This window comes from Lepisosteus oculatus, chromosome 2 (assembly GCF_040954835.1).
Source record: "Lepisosteus oculatus isolate fLepOcu1 chromosome 2, fLepOcu1.hap2, whole genome shotgun sequence".
Taxonomy (NCBI): Eukaryota; Metazoa; Chordata; class Actinopteri; order Semionotiformes; family Lepisosteidae; genus Lepisosteus; species Lepisosteus oculatus.
Window position 1 is genome coordinate 1,762,949 of NC_090697.1, and position 23,240 is coordinate 1,786,188.

General features: G+C 38.9%; 1 protein-coding gene across 1 annotated transcript in view; it reads left to right on the forward strand.

Annotated features, from left to right (window-relative positions):
- Positions 1-23,240, forward strand: part of pkib (protein kinase (cAMP-dependent, catalytic) inhibitor beta) — a 34,073-nt gene that overhangs the window by 6,210 nt on the left and 4,623 nt on the right. The window lies entirely within an intron of this gene.

Genomic DNA, 23,240 nt, shown 5'->3' on the forward strand with positions numbered 1-23,240 from the left:
GGAGAGTTTTCCACAATTATGCTGATATTAACCTCAAAAATATTGAAAATAAGAAATACAGTTGATTCATTTGTTTAAAAATTGTATTTAATATTAATGTGAAATATATATTTATGAACTACTGTAGTCCACACTTAATCCATTGATGTAACATTTGTGGCCCCTGCAGAAATGTTCATGCTTGCCCTTGAGCACAACAGCACAACAATAATCTCCCCAGATTCCCAGATTCCATGTCACTCTGTAAGCACTATACAGTGTAAGTCACAACTAACAGGCCTGTTTTTCATTACATTCATTAGTAACAAATATTCTGAGGTTCTTGAAAAAACAGCAGATGTTTTCATCCTTCTGATATTCAGTGTAACTGATATTTCAGATAACCATTTTGATGGAATTTTTGTAACAATAAAGTGTACCTCAATTTTATTTACAATTTTTACCCCTTTCTTAAAAAGTCCTCTAGGTTTGGAGCTGGGTTATTGAATTCAACATACTGTAGCTATTGTTGCATTCAGTAGGTTTTTAAAAAGATTCTACTTTATTTGTTCTGAGCAGTCTTGTCTAATCTTCTAGTTACAAAAGCTCTTTAGGTCAAAATAATTTGCTATTAATTTTTCTTTTACAATGCAAGCAAAACTTATATCTTGAGTGTAAATAATGTATAATGTGTCTGGTTCTTTATTAGTTTGAGCGATATGTAGTATTTCTAGAAGCAAGAGAAACAATGAAAGATCTACAGTCCTAGAGCCTGCTGAGGTCTTCATGCATTTAGAACATAAGTAATAAGGGTTTCTGAGAGTAGGACAGTCCATTGCCATAGGCAGTGTACCAAGTTGAACGCTAGTACTTAAACAGACTGCATTATTGGCATGATTAGATGGAAGAATTGTGTATAAATCAGATTACAAGCATTTAACATGCAGTAACATTGTATGTAAGGAGATACAAAAAACAAAACTATACATGCTGTAGTAAGAAAGCCATAATATATACTTAGAAATGCTGGATAAAACAGAAATGTTAAGAAAGTATTGACTTCCTGCTTGCTTGTATCGATATACCAGCCGTCTTTCACTCTTGCCTCAGTCTTGGAACAGAAACCACTGAAGGTTCTGATGAGAAGACAAACTACTTCCTTTAAATAGAAACCCTTAGCTGGGGAGAATGGATAATATAATACAGTAACTACTCATTCAGATCCTAATGGATTTTAAGCATTGGATTCACTATGGAATTGATAAGGAAAATATCACTAGTTGTGTTCATTTTTTTCCATAAAGTAAAACACTTTAATAGAAGCTGTACTAAAGTATCTCAGTTAACAGTTTACCAAATCAGTCTTATACTTGCCCTCATTATCGTCTCCCTAAAAGAATAAAGTCAGACAGTGTGAAAGGTATGTGATGACAGTAGTTGTAAGACTTTTCATTGTAACTTAGGGAGCTATAGACGAGAATAAAAACAGTTCTTTTTCACTTTTTGTGTTCCCAATATTCTAACCAGACTGTTGGACATGTGTTAACATGTCTTGGCCACTCCTGCGTTGGCAGTGTTCTGACAGCTTTCTTTCATCCCATATTTCTGCAAGAATGCCTGCAGAGCAGCTTTGACAACAAGACCTGGCACCTCGTTCCACAGCCTTTCGATTCCCATAACCACCTGTTCTCGGCATTAAACCCGCTTCCCCCAGTTCCCTCTTGTGTCCTGTAGTTTGTGTTTCACTGTTGCACCTGAAGGGCGGCGTGGTGGAGCAGTGGTCAGGGTTCAGTTCTGGACCTGGGGTGATATCTTCATGGCGTGTTCGTGTGGCTTTCCTACAGTCCAAAGACATGCTGGTAGGATAATTGAGTTCTGATGTGAGTGAGTGTGTCTGTGCGTCTGCCCTGCGGTGGACTGGTGTCCCGCCCAGGACGTACCCCGCCTCCCCCATGACCCTGTGCTGGATAAAGCAGTTAGAAAACGGATGGATGCTGCTCTTAAAGTGATCCACTGGTTTGACTTTGATGATTTTGAATATAAATCAACTCCCCTCATGGTCGTCATTGTTAAAGACTAAGAAGTTTCAATTATTTTACCCTGATAGCTTTTAACCTTAGGAATTTACCTGGAACCTGAACAAACTCCAAAGATGCTGGGATGTGTTCAGAGAGGCTGTATTTTATAATTAGAAGTACCATTTACGTTCCAGTCACTGACACCTTTTGAAACCACTGTATTTTAGAGTTGGGTGAATACTGCCTCAATGGCTCCCTGACCAGTTCTGTCTGGTCTGATTCATCGGTAGATAATGACAGCATGAAGACATTTAATCTCATTATGATTGTGATTCACCCATGTTAATGTTTTCAAACATTAAACTCCAGAAATTGTATCTGATTCTTTTGAAAATTATGTTTCTAATAAAAGATCTCCAGTGAACTACCACAGAGATTCCCAGCCCTGCTCCCTGGGTTCCTATCACATGAACATGATGTGCGGACTATATTTTTGTAGTTATTACATATTTTCTAATATAACTTTTGGGAAATTGATTATTCTTTGGTAGATTATTTGTTAGATAAAATACTCTCGGTACACTAAAGTAAACCGTAGTCATAGTCTTAGATGTTTTTGGGTTTAACTCCTAATGAATGCAGTAACTGGTTCTTCGAAACTGTTAGAAAAATGTATTTTAAATACAAAAATGAGATCAGAATATTAGAATTCTAACTGTGTTTTGATTGAAGTCAGTTCTTTGCACCTCCAGGAACTGTAGTGCAATCTGCTCCATTGAACTGCAGCTTGGAGTCTTGGTAGTGTATGATACCAAAATGTTATTTTTATTTTATATTGCATATACAGACATATACAGTATGCTCCTTGAAAAATAATAACAAAACATATTCAGTTCCTTTTCCTTTTGTTATAAAATGCTTTGCAGCACGATTATTGCTGTCATTATATGTGGTAGATGCATTTTAGTAAATTGCTGTCCTTTTAATTTGGCATTACACTGGTATGCAGTATGTGTGATTTTCTCTGCCAGTAGGGATTTATCACACTTTTTGATTTGTTTGTTTATCCTGCTGTGTACCATACAGTTACACTCCTCTCGATCGGGATCTGCCCCAAACAACATGTTACTTGACGCAAAGGAACAAGTAAAGGTTTATTCCATGCTGAAAAGAGAAGAAAGAAAACACAACGTTTCAGCCGTGGAGCCTTCTTCACCTGAAGAAGGCTCCACGGCTGAAACGTTGTGTTTTCTTTCTTCTCTTTTCAGCATGGAATAAACTTTTACTTGTTCTTTTGCAGCCTACGCATGCTGACACAGCTACCCACCTGAACTATGTTACTTGACTATATTTTCTTACTATTCAGATGATCTACTGTAGAGTATCGATTGCTCCACGTCTAAATTTGATACCAAAACGTAATGAATGTACCTTGTACCTGTTGCTTGTTTGGATAGGATCTGACTCCCCTGTGACTGAAGCGTTTAGAAAATGGATGGATGAAATGTTCTTTAATTAGATAAATCTCAATGATCCTGTAGTAGTTAGATAAGGTTCTAAAGAAAATGAAATATGGTACTGTATATTTGTTAGGAACTGTAGGCAGTATCATGTTAAGGATTCTATACTTTTTGTTAATTGGTATAAAAATGAAATGAAGTGAACATTCAGGGATTGTTTTCATGATCATTGCATGTGCTATTATGTAGGTGTATTGTATTCTGTTAAATAAAGTTCAAAATAGTGATAAACTGTAGAGATTCTGTGTGATGTTTGCTTGACCTTTTGTTTAATAACACAGTTTTACTTCAGACACACCTGCAAAAATGATAGCAGCAATATGGTATTAAGCACTAAGCTCTACATAAATCCTTTGTTTAAATAACCTCACCCTTTGTACTTTTTAGATACAAATCCCCAGTTTCATTTCTGATGCAGGTGAGGTCATTATATTGTAGCAAGTGTGACGTATGCAGCTTATACATGGTTGAATTTAATCCTTGTCTCTCGTGTACTCTCAACCCCAGGCCATACATACAGAGCCTCCTTCAAACAGCCATCAATACTGTTACATCAAAAGACAGGACACCTGACACAGGTGAATTTGCCACCCATTGAATTGGGTGTCCTATGAGGTTACATCACCTTAATAGGCCTGTGCTTCCAATGAGCCCTGTTATACTTCCCCAGTCCATCATCATCCAAGATTCGGCACTACAGTGGCATGCACAGCTCGTACCCAGCAAGGATTCAATTACTGTATTTCAGGTGTGCCCCAGGTGTATCTCAGGTGTGCTCCCAGCCCCAAGCCACAGTGTCTAATATAGCCTCACCAAGCCGGTGAGAGCACTCAGCGCTGTGGGAGTCCTACAGTGTTATACCACCTCAAATGTTTTTTATCATTTTTGTAAATATAATTAAAACCATCACGAAAATGAAGAGAGTTTAAGTTACTATTAATAGTAAGATGTCTTGTCTACTTTGGTTTTGCTTATTAACAATAAAAATATCCTCAAAGGGTTTTGGCCAGATAAGGTCCAGAATGTTTTTTTTTTGTATTTCAGTCTTGTAGCAATCAATATCACATGATTTGTACTCCAAAATTGGATTAATATGAATGCAGGCTATATTAGATTTAATTTAAAAATTGGTTTGGGAAAACTGGTCGGGATCTCCTTCACTAAAAACTATAGAACTTAACATCATGGTATTGATATTTCAGCCCCAACAGTTAACCCACTAATAAGCAATATTGAATAAAATAAAGTGTTAATAAATTAAATATTATTATGATTTTATTATAATAAAATTATTGTTATTGTTGTTGTTGTTATTGCTGTTGTTGTTCATATTCATTCATATTTTATAGAATTTATTTATTAATTCAATTTAATTTTAAACATGGAATGCCCATAATATGAAATACCGTAGTTTCATGACTTCATTTCATTAGGAAACTGCACACAAATATGAGATTATTATGCATTGAATTTTTATCACTTTCCCGATCACTCTGAGCTATTACTGTCCTTGAAAGCATCCTTTTGAAGTTTATTCTGATCATTAGCTGTTACTAGAAAGGGGGGCACTGTTTGACAGGAAAGTCTCCAGTCTGAACCATCCTTTAGCTTAATTTCTTAAGATTTAACCTGAACTGTTCAAAGGTGTCTGAAGATTTATTACTATTAGTATATTGTGATCATAATCTAAATAACAACACTGCCACTAGCCTCCCAAAGAAGTGGTCTGGGAAACCCAATGTCTACAGTACTGTATCGCTTCTGATTGCTTGTTTTCTGGAGTTTGAAAAGGGATTTCTTTCTGTCAATGTGAAAATTCAATCATGAACTGGTATATCACTGGATGTGAGAATGCTGGTGAATGCCTTGCATCTGTCTTCTAAATAAGATGCAGGCACAGAGAGATTGAACCCACGATTTTGCCTGTACAGTCCCCTTTGTACTGTATATATTGTCTCATGATTTAGTGAACAATGTATTAAAAATAAATGGCAAATTAGGATCTCATTTGGATGTTATGCATGATATTATTTACTTTCATTATGCACAACAAATTATTATCTCGTAAGCACACTATAGCAGTAATACTGATATCTACAGTAGTAATGACTAATCAAAGAGCATAACAACATGAGAAATGGTACAAACGAGGGGAAACCATTCATTCCATGTAGCTACTGAGGATATTATCCATCAATGTCTTGAAAGTAGCCAGGATATTTGTAAGCCACTTACTTTAGCCTCTGATTTGCTTAGTTTTGTGATGAATCTACTCTGTTCCCAGTATAAATTTAAACTGCTGCAGTCTATACAGTAGCATATAGATCTCTACTGATTCTATACAGTATCTACCCTCTATATTTATCATCTCTTAAACCGTGTCACATTTCTTTATAGTCTGCTTTAATGAAATATTAATATTTTTACTTTGGACTCTGCCTGTACAGTTTAGAACTCTGCTTGAAATACACTATATTATGATCACAGTTCCCCAATGGTCTTCTTTCCTTGCTCTGTTGTGATTGTTTGAAAAGACTAAATCAGCACTAACTGTACACTCCCTCTAGAAGGGATTCTAAGAAACTGAGCAAGGATGTAACCATTTGCTGCAGCTGGTCTACAATGTCAATTTCAGTTGCTGGCATGCATGATGGTTTTCTCTTGTCTATATGAGGAAAATTAAAATTGCACTCTACAGTAACCATGTCTTCCTTGACACACGTCTTCCTGATTTCATTATATAAGAACATGGGAACAAAATTCCCATGTTCTGTTATTAAAGTTTACAAACAAGAAGTAGCCATTTGGCCCATCTAACCTGTTTGTTAAAATAAGACTGTGTTTACCTGATATCTAAATCTGGCCATCTGTAGCATTCTGCTATGCCCTTTGAATATGCTTTGTAAGTCTGACCCATATAGGCTCTGAAATCCTTGATTTATCCTTGATTTACGCCTCCACCTCTTCCATCTTCCCTGTATCTTTAGATACACTCAGGAATGCTGAATCTCCCTGTCACTCTCTCTTAGCCAATTTTTCAGTGATTTCATTACATCATATTCATCTGCTAATACAGTATATTCTATTTCTTGCATTTTATTCCTAATTTGGCATTTAGTCATGAGCAATTAATTACTTGGTCCTTTGACATGTCTTTAGCCTTGTGTTCTCTCTTTCACATTCCCCCTGGGGTATCTATCTTGTGGGTTTTCTCTGGATTCTCCCTCCCTCTATTCTAGATGAAATATGTTTGAATTTCTCTGTAGATTCTAGCCCCTAGCCAGCTGGCGACCATCTCATTCAGCTATAATCCATCGTGTCTGTACAGGCGGCCAAGAAGGCTGAATCCTCCCTCAGCACACCAGGCCCTCAGCCAGGTGTTGAGTTTACAGATTAACATTTACAGTTCCTCAGCTTTCTGAGAAAACCACTGATTTAATCCTACCCTTCAGTTTGTTTCCAAGGTCTCTGAGTTTGTTTTCTTAAGGAAAGTGTGCGGTTTCCTCCAGTGTTATGTGTTCCAACGGTGACCACTGAGTCTTCGTGAACCTTTGCTAGGAGCCTGTCTACGTCACGGGTTATTGAGTGCACACCCATGGTTACTGAGGTGCTGACTAATGGAATTATATTCATCTTGTGTTGCTGAAACGTCAGTTTAATAAACTGTAATGTAGGTTGCTTGAGCTCCAGGCAAACAGCACTCTGTTCTTTGCTCAGGATCCTTAGCAGGCAGTGCGGATAGGTAATTAAACATCAACACCACTCACCCTGAGCGCTGGCACCCCACAAGGCTGCTGTCTGAGTCCAGAGTTGTACCCCCTGTTAAATCACGGCTGCACAGCAAGACACAGCAACAACCGCATCATTAAATTTGCGGATGACACCACTGTAATAGGCCTGATCAGCGATTATGACAAGTCTTCTTACAGGGATGAAGTCGTACAGCTGCTGAGGTGGTGTCATAGCAGTAACCTGGACTTGAACGTAAAAAAAATGAAAGAGCTAATAGTGGACTTTCGAAGACACAGGCCACACACTCACAGCCCACTCAGTACTGATGGAACGGAAGTGGAAACAGTCACCAGTTTTAGGTTTTTGGGAATTAATGTTTCTGAAGATCTAACCTGGACTGTGAACACTGACTTTATCTTGAAGAAGGCTCAGCAGCGCCTTTATTTCTTGAGGTGCCTCAAGCGATAGGGGATGCCAGTACCTGTGTTGGTTAACTTCTACCGCTGCACTATCGAGAACATCCTCACCAACGGGATCACCGTCTGCCATATGCAGAAGCAGGAAGTAAATAGGCGACACAACAAGACACACCGGAAAGACAGGAATAATCACAGGGAATTAGGAACAGGACAGAAGAGCAGTGCCCTCTAGGTGTACATTGCGTGACATTTTAATTGTTAATATACTAAGGTTATCGAGTGATTGTGCTAACCAGAGGGGACATTTCAGTCATTCTGATGGGGAACCTGCTATGTCAATCAGCTTCAATGAATCAGAAAAGAAAAACTGAAAAGGGCATTAGCATGTAATAAACTAGATTTTATTTATTTATTGTATTGTTTGTTGTTCAGGTTCACCATTTCCTTTCTAGTTTAACGGACAGATACAGCATAGTACTGAGGCACATTTCTCAAGATTGCCATTCAGGAATTCGATTTTACCATTTGTTTTTGTGTGAGGAAAAAGGGGAGCAAATATTTAGTTATAACAGAAAGACACCCTGAAAAGTTTCCCGTAAGTTATGTAGCATTTCTTGTCTGCTATGTCTGTTGTCTAGGTTTCAGGTACCTGTGTCTCATTTTAAATCAGTCAGTTTTCTTTTGTGTCATGCTTTTCTGAAACAAAAACATTGAATGTTAAGTCACAGCACATGCTTTAACTTATGGGGTCATGTCGTCCTTTTGAATATTGATTGAGGTTGAATTAAGATTGAGGTTTTCCTTGGCTTTAGGAGCATTAAGGGGCATCATTGGCAATGATTTATTATGTCAGAATTTGAAATAAACTGACCGATTTACCTCTCCATCCTTTAGTGATCTCATTTTCATTCTCATCCTGCTAATAATAATGGAGAATTGCATGTTAGACCATTAATCATTCAAAGAAAGATGAGATCATTTTTCTTTTAAAATCTATCTAGCACAGTACACTGCTAATTCAAGTAGATCTTCATTATTATCTATAGAGAGCAAAAAGCAATGTATTTTCAGTAAATAATTAAATTTTAAATGTGCTTGGTTTCCTAACTTAAAAAAACTGTATCATATAAAAAACATCCATTTTCTATCCACTTTATCCAATTCAGGGTCTCAGCAGGGTCTCTAACCCAGCAGGCAACAGGCACAAGACAAGGTACAGACAGTCCATGACAGGGCAGACACAGACACACACCCTGAGACCCTGAGACCAGGGCCAGTTTCCCCAAAAGCCAGTTGAGCTACCAGTATGTCTATGGACTGTGGGAGGAAACTGGAGCCCCCAGAGAAAACCACAGCAAATATGAGGAGAACGTCCAAAAATCACGCAGGTAGCATCCTGGGAACTGAACCCAGGGCCGCAACGTGTGAGGAAACACGGAGCTGCCCCATCCCTGATAAAAATGTTTTTAGCCTGAGGATTACACAACGCAAGATCAGTGTTGATTAATATAAAACAGCAAGCTCTCTTATTGATGATAATGAGGACATTAGCTAGCCATCCTCTGGTTCCCAGGCCAGTTCGAAAAAGAAGCTCTGCCACTGTTCAACTTCTGCCTTTCCTTCTTCTCTCTCCTGTCTTCCTGTGACCATCCCATCCCTATGGAGACTGGCTAACAACCTCTCCAGGAATGGCCAGTCACCGTTGACTGGTTATTGTTTCATGCTGGGATTCTCGTGATGTACCCTGAAGTCTGTGGAACAGTAAATCGTTAGGAACACCCTGTGATCATCCCTGTCTTGCTCTGTGTTTACTTGTCTCACAGCCCACAGGCAGCAAGGCAAATATGTCCATCAATAACCATGTCTTCTGAATAATTCAGGCTTGCTGGGAAATGCAAACCTGGTCTCTAGACAAACACTCCTGTGCATTTTGGTAAAGTCTTGTTCATTTTCTGCCACAGCAAGTTTGCTAATAGGCATCACACAGTGCTGATTTTTTTAAATTAACTAACACTTGAGTTGATCCCCAAGTAAAGACAAGTCATAGCTGATCCGTTTTGTTGTAATTCATTTTCCAGATGAGAATTTAAGGTGCTTACAGTTGAATGTAATTATGATTATCATGTACAGAGTCTTTTTGATACAATCTGTTCAGGTACTTACATATGAACTTAGTATTTAACCTAAAGTGGGTACTGTATAAGTTATAACTGCAATATATGATTATTATATTAGTTATATAGTTATATTAATATTAATTCTTATATGTTGCTGTTTGTTAACACAGTTAACACACTACTGAGTGAATACTAAGTGATGCTAGTATAGGAGTGATCCTGTAGATCATATTGATTAGGGTCCAGTCCCAGTCCTGAGAGGGGCTCAGTTCTTAATGACCCAAAGCAGATGAGCATTGGCTTAATAAGACCTGTTTTCAGCTTTTCCAGGCTCTTTGGCACCGGTGCTCTAAAGAAAATAACTACTGACTGTCACGATCGTCATCCCTCCTCTAGAGGGCGCTCCGACCCTTTTTTGTATTTAGTTTCCTTATTACTTTCACCTGCCCCTTGTTCCATGTGTATTTAAACCCTGTGCCTCCGATGGACGCCACAAGGCTTGCCTATTCCCTGGGCTCGCAGGTAGCCCAAGGGCAGGTCTTATTCCCCAGGCGTCCTGACCATCTGGGTCCAGGGCTCGGAGCACCCGGCTCCGTCATGTTTTTAACTTCCTAGTCTCTGTAACAGGAGCCAGTCTAGGCTCTTGTGAAGCGTAGTTCAGGACCCTATGCAGACGGTATAATCCGAACGTAAGGAGGACAACAGGGAGAAGACGTAGAGGATTAGGACGTGTTGACAGACAGGGGGTCATGACAGGGGTACTCGGGGGGTGTAGCGGAGGCAAACTGATCCAGACAGCCCAAAGGGGAAATCCAAGGCGCACTCCAGAGTCCAGGAGCTGGGGGATCCATCTGAAACAAACAAGGTTAAAAACTAGAACGGGATCCGGAACAGGAACAGGAAATAAAAACAAGAGTAACGAGGCCAGGCGCTCCAAGCCCCGGACTCAGATGGTCAGGATGTTGTGATGAAGCCTGTGCCGTCGGGTCTCTCCTGGACCCGCTGGTAGGCGGGCTTCCGGGTGTCCATCTCCCAGTGCTGAGCCAGGCATAGCGGGAGTGCCAGGCTTAAATGAGGAGACAGAACAGGGGGCAGGTGCACATAATCAACTAGAATACGAAAGGGTTGGAGCGCCCTTAAGAGGAGGGATGACGATCGTGAGAGTTCCTGATTCCTCGTCCCCGTTCCTGTCTCTCTTTGGATGGATCTCCCAGCAATCGACTTTGGACTGCTACCTGGTTTCCCCTTCAGGATTGTTTTGGACTTGTTCGCCTGCGCCACGCCCCCCATTACACTGGCATACTGACCAGAATCAGAACTGGACAGCCCTGATAAAGACAGCATCATGAAGAAACCATCATGCTAAACAGCAGTGGTCTTAAATACCTCTTAATGGAAGACTTCCTGAATATCTTCTGAGATGCGTTTAAAATTTTGAAGTTGTTATGTGTAAAACAAACATTCTAATTAGACCTTAATTTTTAATGTCTTTATTTCAACATCTAATTTGCTAATTAAATTACTAATTCATATGTTTTGGACAGATAATGTGTCACTAAAACTAACTGCTTTTTGAGCTTACTACTGTATGACAAACACATTGTTTTGTGTGGAAAGAGAATAAGATAAATAATTTGAACACAAACAGTTTTGACAAAATATATCAGTCCGGAATTGTTGCAGCTTATTATTCTAGGCTGTTGTTGTAGGGCTTGTTCTGTGGGTTTTAATTTCATCTCAATCATCTGCCATAGCACACAGCTTTACTAAAAATAGTACAGGATTAAAAACCTTACATCCAACAAACCTGCAGCTCTTCATCAACTTGTTAAGATTTCTTTCCTTCCATCTAACCCTAATTAAAAAATGATTTTGCTTTATAGGTGGTTTCATACCCTAATTGTTATTGTGAAATATGTGCTTCATTTAATCAAACAACAGGGTTTCTACATGCTTTTTCCCGTTCTTAGCATATTGTTCTTTAAAAAAATATATTTAATAAAAAATAATCATTGATAATGAATAATTTTGTGGTTTTGCAACAGAAAATGGCTCAGACTTATGTAAAACACAAATCTGTTTTTCGATTTCTTTTATTTGATTAAGAAAAATAGTATAGTCAGTATCCAAACATTAAAAATAAAATAAGACCTCAAATGTTATTTAATACTCATCTTAAAGTCATATTGTTTTACCTTTGTTAAAACTCTCCTGAAACAATGTCTTAATGTTTTTATTTTGGGAATATAGACAGAAGTGATATTTGTCGATACAGCCCTGCTTTCACCAGGATATTTCGAGTACTGCACTCAAGACTAATTGGGATGGTAGTAACAAAGCATTCCTTCCATTAATATACAAATTGTCTAGTGTAACAGCTTCTAAATGTCTGTCGATAACAAAAGTTCACAATTATTATTTCACAGGCAGTATATAGACCATTTTGTCTGTTTTTGCCTTTCTGTTTCTATGTCTTAAAGCATTTTTGTAACGCAATGCAACTTCATTTACACATTGAAAGCTTTTTTTCTGTAGGAATTAATACATTTGACAGCGTAAATAATAAAGCTTTCCCCTAGAAGGTAATAAATGAGACTAAGTAGTTCAGTACAACCTGAACGGCTGTTTACACCAAGTGTTCTTAATGGGCCTTTGTGAGGTTATTTGTTTATATACATATGGATTTAATTTTGTGAAAATCTGAGTTCTTTGCCTTTCAGGCAGTGCTGTAGCCCACTGGATAAGGCTTTGTACTTGAGTGTTAGGTTGTGGGTTCAAGCCCCTGCTGCAGATGCTGCTGGTGTACTTTGAGCGAGGTGCTTTATCCCAGTTTTTCCAGTTCACCCAGCTGTGGGGACCAGGATGGGTGGTGGAGATCCCTGTGAAGGAATGGCGTGCTCTCTTGTCTGTTTAATGCTACGGAGCCCAGGGTGAGCTCTATCTGAACTGATGAGCCGCTGTGGCTCTGGGCTGGACTGTACATTTACCGTTGAACTTCAGAACATAAATTCAATGAGTTGAAACACTTACATCAGTTATAAGAAAAGGATCTGACAAGCTTTTTTATAGGTGGTTTGCTGCTTGACATTTAACTGACTGCTTTGCTTTGTATCTCCTGGTTGGCAATTGGAGATTGGTAGTAGGGCAAAATACCAGTTCAGACCGCTGGAGCTGTCTTCCAATTCCTTTTGCATTTTGATTAATTGCAGTATATTAAAATACATAATTATTCTGATTTTTTAATTGGTAAAATCTTGGAAATTTTACATTGAAGAAAATCCATGTGTTTTTATGGTAATAAATAAAAGCTGACAATAAATGGGTTTATAAATATGGCTTAATTTTCATAATGTTAATATGTTCAGTGGAAGTGTATCCTCAGAACTAATTAGTAATAACAGAACATTGTTTTAAATTGGTCTTTTAAAGGGGATAACAGCAGCTCAGCATCTTTGGCAGCAGCTTGTTGTCTGACCAGAAGATGTTACAGGGGGTGGTCAGGTCCGCCCAGTCCATCACTGGAGTACTGTACAGCTCCCCTCTATTTCGGGCATTTTCCCCACTCGCTGTCTCTGGAAGGCTGAGAGCATCGCTAAGCATAATGGTCCTGGTTTCTCACTTTTCTCCCCCTTCCCTCTGGTGAGCGTTATAGGAGCATAAAGGCAAGAACCTCCAGATTCAGAGATGGTTTCTTCCCACAAGCTGTCAGATTACTGAACTCTACCCCCACCACTGGCACACACTGATGTTTTTTTACTCACACTGCTTGTCTGACATGCATTTAAGTTGCAAAGGAACAACGGGTTTATTCCATGCTGAAAAGCGAAGAAAGAAAACACAACGTTTCGGCCGTGGGGCCTTCTTCAGGTGACCTTCCGGTGTGGTTGCACATTGTTGTGGGATGTTGGGCTGTCATGTAAATAGTTATCCCTGGTTTACACCCTTTTATACCTGTTCCCACTTAACCACCCCATAGCGATGTTCCTGTAGCCCAAGTGACCCTTGTGTGTTATAGCCTAGTTACCTTGTCTTTGTCTGCCGCTGTCTTTGCTGCTTTGCCGGCAATGAAGAGCAGTTTCCATTAAAAAAGAGCCTGAATTCCTGTCTGCATCCTCGCCGACACCATCTCACTACACTACCAGTATTAATGAACAAAATGTGTTGAGTACTGTCCTTTGACTTTAAATCCTTTTGATGTTTCTGTATAGTCTATAACAGCCTTAGCTCTTCTTTATGACTGTCTTGCACAATTCACATCTATTACATATCGTTTTGTCCACATGTAGTCTACATCAAAAGACACTTGTGAACACAATTATTTGACATACAAGAGATGACAATAATACAATTAAAAATCGTACTGTTTGTATCTCTTTTTTTATTTTAATTTTAAGTGCAATCTTCTGTTGTAAACAACAATTAACGAATTTGACATAAAAAAACCCTGTCTTAGATATAGATGTGAAGTTTTGATAGCCTACAGTATGTATAACCTGCATTGGACGTACTTGGTTTAACTCTTTTGTGTTTGGTCATGCTGAACTGAAAGCAATGTCCCCTTCAGTCTTCCTGGAAATGATACACTCACATCATGTTAAAATCAGCCCGATGAATAAAATACACCAAGGAATAGTAGTCACTGCTGTATGCAATTATTACCAGGCCTGTAGACATAGAAAAATAAACGTTATTCCAATATCTGTTAGAGATTAGTGCAGCTTTCAAAAAATATAAACATTGAATTTGTGCTCAGACTATTTTCTCAAAATGCAAAAACAATTGCAGTAAAGTAGATTAATCAGGGTTATTTCTATAAAGAAAGCATATGGATGTGCAGTGGTGTCTGAAATACACTTGACGTATGAGAGGCGAGGGTTGGTAGGAAGAGTGAAAGGGAAGGATCGGGAGTTGTCCATGTCAGGCTCCTCTCTTCTGAAGCAAGACAGGTGACAGTTCAGGAGCCGGAGGGCGTCTGCATCTGCATCTGCTCACACCTGAAGAAGGCTCCACGGCCGAAACGTTGTGTTCTCTTTCTTCTTTTTTTCAGCATGGAATAAACCTATTACTTGCTCCTTTGCAGCCTACGCATGCTGACGCAGCTACCCACCTGAACATCTGCTGATAGTGCTGACTAAGTAAATCCAAAATCAAAGATGAGCTCAAATGTAAATGAATGGTGGCACTGGCACACTCCCAGGGGCCCTGAGATCAGCAGATTTCTGAGTAGCAAAGCTGTGAGCTGCAGGGAAGACATTTATGAAGTTTTGTACATAAACGCCAGGGGCAATTGAAGCTAAGAAAAGATAAAAGATGTATAAAGGAGGAAAATTCATCCACATTGAAATGTATCTTCTCTTTTCTGCTACATTTATGTGTACTGGTGGCAGCTTTTGGTGGAATTGTGCTGATAGTTTTATTGTGAAAATACCATTTTGACCAAAATGAAGGAACTCTTTTAATTAGATTCTGTGCGTGACTGTTTGGTAAAGGTAGTGCAGTTTACAGGGGGGAATATTTCAGTTTCCTGGGTGGTGGTCATGGTGGGGGAACAGTGAGAATTAAAGCACTACTGCAGACTGTGACAGCTGTGATCTGCAAGTCAGCTGCAGGAGTGATGAGCTCATGGTTTAGCCCACTTAAGTGATTTTCAAGGATAAAGACAGAGACACCTAGAATATGAGAGCCCATAGGGAAGGCTCATGTGCTCTTTAAATGTTCTGCATTTGTCCCGGACATACTGTGTCCTTTTATTCAGTCTAGGATATTTTTCAGGCTACCTTCAAACAAAAGACAGTAAAAGTGGAAACAGGGTCAGGCATATCACTATACTGCCTTTTATGCACATTTACTTTTTTAAGGCTATAAATAGGCTGCAGTCTGGAATGAAAATCTTTCTTGTTGATTAACGAGGTTTGATTACATTCTAAATCTTGTGACATCTACAAGATGATTATCTCCTATTCCCCAGATACGCTGGAGTTTGCACACCATCTGTTGAATATTTAACACGTTTTATGCATATGATTATCTGTGCTGCTTATAGAGGTTGCCTAGGCTAATCAGAAAATGTTAACATTTTGACAGCCACCTTTAGAGAAATTGTGCTGTTGTAAAGGATATTAATTTTCACCTTTGATGGCCTTGTCTCTAGAATCACTGACTCAAGCTGTCAGTCTACTGTTTCTATTTCTGGTTACCATGCTCAATATTGAATGTCACTCTGTGATGATATATTGTAATACTCTCCCAGGCCCTCACATCCACAAATGGTGGTGGTAGAGACCTCTTATTTTAGTGCTCTAGTACGGTACAAAATTACTTGCTGGAAGTCTATATCACTTACCTTTGAAACTTTGCAATGAAGAAAACTTGCTTAGGACCGCATGGAAATCAAAGCTGTTGCAGCTCTTGGGTCAACCTGGGCAGCAACCCAGAGCAAGGAAGGGTTTCCTGCTAGTGCTCCAGTCTCTTCCACCTAACTGGTGTGCCTGGGTTGTGTTTGTGTGGGTACCCTGCTCTAGACTGACGTCCTGGCCAGGAACTAGTTCCTTGATGTGTCCTGTGCAGTGACTCTTACCAGGAAGTCGATGCATAGAGAGAAAGCTACCTCCAGTTGTGACAGCCGAAGAAGGCTCCACAGCCGAAACGCTGTGTTTTCCTTCTTCTCTTTTCAGCATGGAATAAACCTATTACTTGTTCCTTGGCAGCCTGCGCATGCTGACGCAGCTGCCCACCTGAACTCCTTCTACCTCCAGTTATGCCTTCCTCCTCATGCCTTTGTACCTTGATTTAATCCAGCTGTATCCTGAAAGCAGTTAGAGTATCAGCTTCAACAACATGTCTGGTTATCTTGTTCCCTACTCCCACAACCATCTATGTAAGGGGTATCTGCACTGCTTTAGTCCTGTAAGCTGCTCTGGTGTCCAGCGACAGTGTGACTCATTATACAGCTACTTTAGAGTAATTTACAGTGTTAGCTTCTCACCTATTGCCACCCTATTGGCAATAGGGTGGCCAAGATGGGATGCACTGCCTGCATGAGATTATTCTAATGTGATGGGGGCCTTATTGATTATATCTCAGTTTTTAACACCCACCATGTGATGTGCATCTGCCATCATGTGCCAGCAGTCCCACTACACAGACCCGAGGGTGAAGTGAGAAATTCTTTGACTCAGTGAATTAAGGAGGAAGTTTAGAGAGGCCGGTTTGTAGAAGCCCAGCGTTAATTTAGCAAGGACACTGGGGTTGACACCTCTACTTTTTTTAAATGACCATGGGATTGTTGATGACCAAGTAGTTAGGACCTTGGTTTAACAGCTCATCGACAGACGGCACCTCGTACAGCACGGTGTCTCCAGTCACTGTACTGTGGCTGTAATCTAGTTTCTAGCCCGGAGGGAGGACCGCCACCTCCTGGTCCACCAATATCACTAACGGCTTATCTGCAACACCTGCCCTTATGAAGGGTTTGATGACTTCAGGGAACTTTATAATCTGGTGTTGTTACTGGAAATACAGAAAAAGCCTGGTTGTGTTTTTAATAGTGAAATTAGATCTTTTTTTTCCTATTAGTTTAACAGCAAACATGATTACATGTGACTTGTGTAAAGCATTTTAGAAGAGCACTTATCCTTTGGGCATTTTTAGACATATATTACAACATATATGCACAGTACCTCGTTCTTGTGGTTTTAAGTGTAAAGTATTTTTTAATATTCCAGCTCATGTTTCATAATCTAACTCAGGAACCTGTAGAGTCGTTATCTGATGACAGATAAAATATGGAACAGGATTAAATGTTAAAATATTCAACAGGATTAATTAAATGAGTGTGAAGGGGCCTTGGGGATACTCAAAACTTCCTTTATCATCCTGCAAAATTAATTAGCTTTGGCGTTGCATGCAGAGTGAAAATGGAAATACTGTTATTTAAGATTTGGGTATGCACAGGCCTCCGTTGTTATTGTCACCTCATAATGCAGAATGTAATGTATTTGGGAAAATGTTTGTCTCCTACTTTTTAAAATGCAACTTTGCTTTCCCCCTCATATATCATGTTTAAGGGCCCTGACAACAGCACAAAAGATCTTTCATGTCACATTTAATTACAAAAAGAGAAAGGAATGACCTTAGGAAATCAGAATTGATTCACTTTAACGGATATATTGTATAAAGTCATTTTTCTTCACTGTGGGTGGAGATGTAGGAGGGCAGAGGTCAGTAGTGCTTTATTCAAGCAATACAAGATGATTCATGATTCCTTAATGCAGTGGGTGGGTTAATTTGTTCTTCTGTATTTTCACTGTGTTCCAAACAATGAAAATAAAATATGGGTATTTTTACTGGTGAACAAAGGTCCCTGAAGTGTATGTCTTATTTTATTTTCTGACAGAGAAATCCTGTTATTTTCGTTACTAATGTTGTAGTTATCTTAAAAGTAAAAAAAAATCATTCACTTTTCACTTTTTTTTCCTCTTTTCATTTTTTAAATGAATTAAAATTTTAAATTCATTGGAGAAAAGAATTCAGTCCTTGAAAATATGATTTATAGCAAAATGGTGTAGGCAATACTATTCTTTGTGTTAATTTATTTTTGGGGGGAGTAGCACAGCTTATAGGATATTTAACAGGCTGGTTTTGTTTCATTTTACTTTAAAAAACCAAAATAGATGAAAGACGTCTGGAGTCTAGAGATACAAAAAATAGTATAGAAAGATTGGTTTGCTGAAGGATAGATTGTTTTTCAGGTTTTTACTGGTTCTTGCAAAAGTACTCAGCTTTCACGTTTTGTTTCTTTAAAGCTTGGAGTCATGACAGTTTGAAGTATCAAGTAATATTTCACTAGGAATAACAACACCCAAGAATAAAGTGTTCAGAAAGTATTACATAAGATCACTTTATTGGCCATATACAATTTCTTGCATTAGGAATTTGTCTTTTCACAGACCCCAGCCTGCTCTCCATGAGACACACAGACAGGGAGAGAAGCTGGGGGTCAGAGCGCAGGGTCAGCCATTTATACAGCACCCCTGGAGCAGTTGGGGTGAAGGGCCTTGCTCAGGGGCCCAGTGGAGTAGGAGTCCTCCACCAGCCGCGGGATACGGGGTGCCTGCAGAGGCGGAGATGGGGTGGAGGAAAGACGTATGTGAGGGAAGCTGATCGTTAAAAAGTGGAAGGCAACCAAAGGCATAGATCAGGCTGTGCCTCCAGATCGAGCAGTTGGCCAATGAGGAGGTTAGTTAGGGATGATGCCAGTAGTAGAAAGAGTTACATATCCGAGATACTGTAGGGGAAACAGTCCAAGAGTGAGCAACATACCAGTGTAGCTGATTAGGGGTGCATCATCATTGGCCTTCACGCCGTTTGAAGAAAAATGGATGTTGCAACATACAGGCAAATACGAGAGGAAAACCAGTTTGAGCATTGAGGTGTTGGATGAAATATTAAGATAAAAAATGTGTGTGCATCATTTTACAATTTCCACAAAATGGGATACCATAGGAAGGTTTTGCAGGGCACTCTGAGTGCTCAGTGTGTAAGAACAATACTTGAAAAGCGTCATTAAGCATAGTATGAGCAAACACAGAAGCCAGTAATGTGTATTTACCACAGTCCTTCAAGAGCTGCCTTTGTTGGCTCCCAGTGAACACAGACACTTAATGTTCTTTGATATACAGTTTGTATAGCTAAACCTGTCAATGTTTTCCAACATTTAAAATGTTAAGACAACTGACACAATATAGCACCAGTCTTGTACTTTCCAACTGTTTAAAAAAAGAATGTTAAATGAAAATTTGTTACATCTTTTTACAGTGACCACTTTAGTTACCTACTGTAGAACTCAGCTGAGATTCTAGTCAGCAAATGCGATGGTATCCAAGACCTGTGAGGATAGGGTTCTACCCTAGTCTGATTAGTTTAATGTGCTTGGTTTCACTGTATTAAAAATAAAAAAGATATTGTAAAAATCCTGAAATAAGAACATTTAGGGACATTCAGTATATCCCACGTGAAATGCAAAGAACAGAGACAAAGCAACAATATTAAGAAAAAACAAAAGGCAATATCTGACTTTGCCATATTGTATGTCACTTAGTTTGTGCCATTATTAATAACATCAGTGAGCAAAGTGTTTTTATGTTGGATATGTTTTACATGTTTGCCTCCTGTCCTTTCTAACCATGTCATAAGAACACCCTATGAAAGCTTTTGATGGAACTAATTTCATGCTACAGTACACTAACAGTTGGGTTAAAAAAGTGCATTTTCCCTTCTGCCCAATAAGAGCCAGAGCTGTCGTGCTGCCGATCTTTGTACATTAAGCATTTTCGGAGATCAAAGCAGTGTATTGTACCCTTCATTTCTCTGGTACTTGTGCTTCAATTAAGGTTGAAGCAGCTCTCACATCAAGAGAAAGTTCGGCGGCCAACTTTGCAGCAGAATCGACAGAGCGTGACAAAGAGACTTGCAGTAAACAGTACAAATCATTCAGGATAAACAGCTTCACCAGAGAACATAAAACCCTTATAGGTCTAAAGCACACGTTTACATTGTTTTTTGTAGACTTTCACGGTATATTTCCTATGTTCTTTTTTGAAACAGGCATTAGTTAGCTTCTATCCTGCAATTCTGTCCCAGAATATCCTTTGTCCTTTGTGTGCACACATGCACACACACACACACACGCACACATGCACACATATGCACACACACACACAGACGCACACATGCACACACACACACACAAACACACGCACACATGCACACATATGCGCACACACACACAGACGCACACACACACACGCACACATGCACACACACACACAGACGCACACACACATGCGCACACACACACACCCACATATGCACACACACATGCATCATACCCAGAGTCATTGAGAAACAAACAACTGACACACATTGCGCTGCCCACATGACCAATTCCCAACTTTGCTGAACAGCTACAGTACAGTATGTGTTCCCATTTTCCTGCTACTATAAATTAATTGTGTACATGAGATATTAACTTTATAAATAAAACTTCACAGTCAGTAATTTATGAGTTTTGATAATTATGCAGGGCTTTCAGTTACAATGATTTGATTTTGTAGAATGCAGAAGCATTGTTTATTTAAATATATTTGTACAGTGATGGATATACAGTATAGTTTCCTAATGTATAGTTTATGATATACATTTTCATATCAATCATTCATCATTTTCTTGTTTATGTATTTATCTGTCTCAGTATATGTGTGAATGAGTACTGAAACAGATTAGTATTGGAACCAATCACATTTATTGTGTTTTTAATATGATTAGCTACAGGACATATCCACTCTATGATTTTCTAATCGCTTTACCCAATTCAGGGTTATACTGTAGGTGAACCAGAGCCTTTCCCTGCAAGTAACTGGCGCAAGGCAGGATACACCCTGGAGGATACACCAGGCCATCGCAGGGCAGGGAGAGAAACAAACACACACCCAGCACATATACAGTATATATGTACATACTGCATGTATATGTATGTGTATATGTATATGTAAATGTAAATGTAATGTAACACAGAGGTTTGGAGTTAGAGTACAGGAAGTGACGTTATTTAAGCCACATTCAGGGAACTGAGACATTGACTCCAATACGTTGTTTCTTGATCATCTGTATGCCTGTTCTCCTTGATTAATAATATAGTGATAACACTGAAGCTAATATTTGAAATTTATTTTTGTGTGTCCTTTACATGCATAAGCATCTGTTTAATAGCAGTTAAATAGAGTTCACGGAAGAACACATTACTTACTAAATTTATGTTTATTGTACTGTGTAAATCTTAATTCCTATCTAGTAAGACATTTAGAAGTAGGTAAATTTAAAACAGATAATCAGCTCCAATGCAGCCCATATATATATGCATAATAAAGAGAATAAGTACTACATTCTATAAGGAGCAGCATGGTTCACAAAGCGTCACAGTAAAGAGATCGCTCTATTTCTTTCCATTAAGTTAAACTCTGGCTGCATGGGACTGTGCAGTGTATCTAGTTACAGTACATTGATAGCTGGGGGGTAGGTCGACCAAAACACTACATATTAATTATGTAGGATAGAAAGCCTTTGTGTCAGCAGCCAGACACTTTGCCAGAGCAGTAGCTGAAGACCAGGACTGTTCTTGAAGGCAGTCTGAACTGACAGGGGAAGCCCACCTCTCTGGTCGGTCAGATCTCAGAGTCATACTGTGGGCTTTTCTGGATATCGGTGGTGTATCAACCATTTCTGTGTCGTCTGCTTGTGGTTTTGTCATTTTCCTCTTTAAAAAAATGCCTGCGTGTGGTTTCTGACAACACACTGCCATCTTTTCTAACCCAGCAACCACTAGAACAAACAAAATCCTTAATTTGCCCTGTATTGGAAAGCGCCAATAATCTAATCAATTAACAATCATCACCCAGTGAGATAATGAAAGCCTTTCTCATGCTTCTAGTGGAAGGTCGCCTGAAATTGTAGTCCTTCCTGACCTGGCTTGTCACACACTTGTATCTAAATAATTAACCAGGATCATCAGCCAGGAATTTATTGTGGTTTCTGTTCTGTGAATTAATCATAATGCCACAATTAATTTTTTGTAGAATGGTACCCAATTCTGAACATACAATATACCGATATTCAAGCAATGTTCCCAAACACTCTGCTAGCATTCATCATGTTCTCCCAATGATTTACTAACATAAGCATCTTAAACCTTTTCCTGAGCTGCCCATTTGAACTCAGTGCTTTATGTTAGATACTGTATATTTCATTCTTCTTACCTACTGTATTTGTACAATCTCACACTTAGTTAATTTGAATTGCATAAACATATATGTGCCCATTCTGGATGGGGTCTAGAATGTCTTTTTCTTTTGTTGATTTGTACAAAAATTGTTTGATAGCATCTTCAAATTCACATCTTTATAACAAGGATTTCCCTGTATTTTTTTTTGCAAAATAACATTTGGATCTGGGGATTTTGTAGGTTTATCCTTAATGGTAATTTTCAATCCATGGAATCTAACATTAAACAAATTATTTTCTTCTTATTTACTCTTGCTCAGATCCTTGAAACTGAACCTATATCCCTGATTGTTCTTAGATATGTAAACATACTAAATATGATGAAGGCTAAGTTTAGATTGAATAAGTACCAACCTTTTGTGTGAAGAGTAGCTAAAACAATATTATGTAAAACACAGAGAATTCTAATTACTAATCAGAGAACATGGGGTTAATTTGACTTGCATCAAGGTGAAGATGAAGGTCGGAAGATGTAGAAATTACTTTACGTTGCATGCTCAGTATTTGCAGTGCAATTATCCCCTGAACTGTAATTCAAAAAAGCAGTACGCTTGACTGAAAAATGGAGATGTGAAGATAGTAATAAATCATTTTCTTGCACGCACTGTTCACACATAT